Below are 1872 nucleotides of genomic sequence, written 5' to 3' on the forward strand. Positions count from 1 at the left end.
AGAAGCAATATTGTGTGGAATGACATAATGATAGATAAGGTGTTCTTTCAGTCCACAGATAGTAGTTTTGGCAGAAGCCAAATCCATGGATTTGCCAAATCCATATTGAGAGTAGGTGTCTATTTCAGGAAGAACAAAGTGCTTCCCCTTCCATGATAGATATTATTGAACATAATCAACATGCCGTCAGATAGCTACCCCAGAGAATGGTGTCTTATCAGGGACTCATTGTTACTTTCTCTTACTGGAAGACTGGGCATTCAGCAGTAACTGTAGCTAGATCAGCTTCAATGAGCAGAAATCCATGTTACTGAGCCCATGCACAACCTGCACCATTGCTACTGTGGCCACTTTGTTTATGATCCCACTGAAGAAATGATAGGAGTGGTTGGGAAGGAGGCTGACTGAGTTTCAGAGAACAAATCATCCTATCCACTTTATTGTTAAAATCCTGCTATATTGAGGTCAATGGGTGAGTTCAATTCACATATGACATAAATGTCTTTATTTTTTTAATTTTTTAATATATTTTGAGACAGAGACAAAGCATGAGTAGGGGAGGGGCAGAGAGAGAGGGAGACACAGAATCAGAAACAGGCTCCAGGCTCTGAGCTGTCAGCACAGAGCCCAACGTGGGGCTTGAACTCACGACTGTGAGATCACAACCTGAGCCAAAGTCAGACACCCAACCGACTGAGCCACCCAGGCACACCTAATGTCTTTAAATTTTTATCCACTCAAAGATGTCTATCTATATGCCTCTTTCAGAGATATCCTTCTCAGTACTTTACCAATCATATTCTTTCCAAGACCTTGACCTTCTACCTAAACCTTTGCTCACTACCATGAATTAGTATGAATTCATACTTTTGGCCATTTCTCTTTCCAGGCAAAACAAAATCAGGCCTAAGTTTCTTCTCCTTTATTCAAATGGTCATAGAGCCCTTCATGAGGTCATGAGTGTAGGCTGGAAGAGAGAAGATAATATAACAGGGATAGAAGAGGCAATAGGCACTTAGGAGACTTCCTCATGTATCTTACTGTGCCTTCAGGTTTTAATTAAGTCTGATCTTTTATATATCACTTCTGTTTGAAAAGGGAGTGCTGATGTGCATGCCTAACTTTATGGTATGATGGGTCAGACTACACCGAGTTCAAATGGGCAATTCAGGTTACATGGTAAATGTGTTCACTTAACATCTAAGCTTTCAGTCTCTACAAAGCCCAGTAGCAAGCAGAAGTCTGTTTCTCAAAAGGAGAGATAACAGTGCTTTGACACAAAATCCTAAGTATCTATGTTGTGATTCATCCTAAGGGTCTCTATCTGCCACAGAAGATTCCACAGAATCTTCTGGATCATATGACCCAACTGGCAGAACAGTGTGAACAGCTATTTGAATTAAACTAGCAGCTTCTTCGATCACTCGGTAAATAGGCAGGAGTAGCACACTTGAATGAGAAATATATTATCTCTAAAATCCAAAGAGGTTCACTAGGTACTGGATAAAGTTTTTGGTTGCAGGAGGGACCAGTGCAGCCCATTATTATCTACCTTGGAAGGAATATCTGAACATACTCAACACCACTGGGCCCTTAGATATTTCACTGGAGTAGTAGGTCTCTGAATTTTTGTTGAATTTATTTCATGCAAATGCTTTGCCAATATGTCTAGAATAGTTATTACTTCTTGCTAATGAGGTCCAATCAGTTTAATGGATCAGTGTGATGTCTTTTCGAAGGGATAGGTGATGAAGTTCACTATAGACTAAATTATAGTGTAGGTCTGGAGAGTGAGTGATATACCCCTGAAGCAGAACACTGAAAGTATGTTCCTAGCTTGCCAGATGAAAGACAACTGCTTGTACAATCTTT

The 1872-nt window shown here is 40.2% G+C and overlaps 1 non-coding gene across 1 annotated transcript; it reads right to left on the bottom strand.

Moving 5' to 3' along the window:
* Positions 1-624: 624 nt before the first annotated feature.
* Positions 625-708, bottom strand: TRNAQ-UUG. Its single transcript has one exon. It is a non-coding gene; the product is annotated as a tRNA-Gln (tRNA).
* Positions 709-1872: the final 1164 nt, after the last annotated feature.

The sequence above is a fragment of the Felis catus genome, chromosome A3 (assembly GCF_018350175.1).
Source record: "Felis catus isolate Fca126 chromosome A3, F.catus_Fca126_mat1.0, whole genome shotgun sequence".
In the NCBI taxonomy this organism is placed as follows: Eukaryota; Metazoa; Chordata; class Mammalia; order Carnivora; family Felidae; genus Felis; species Felis catus.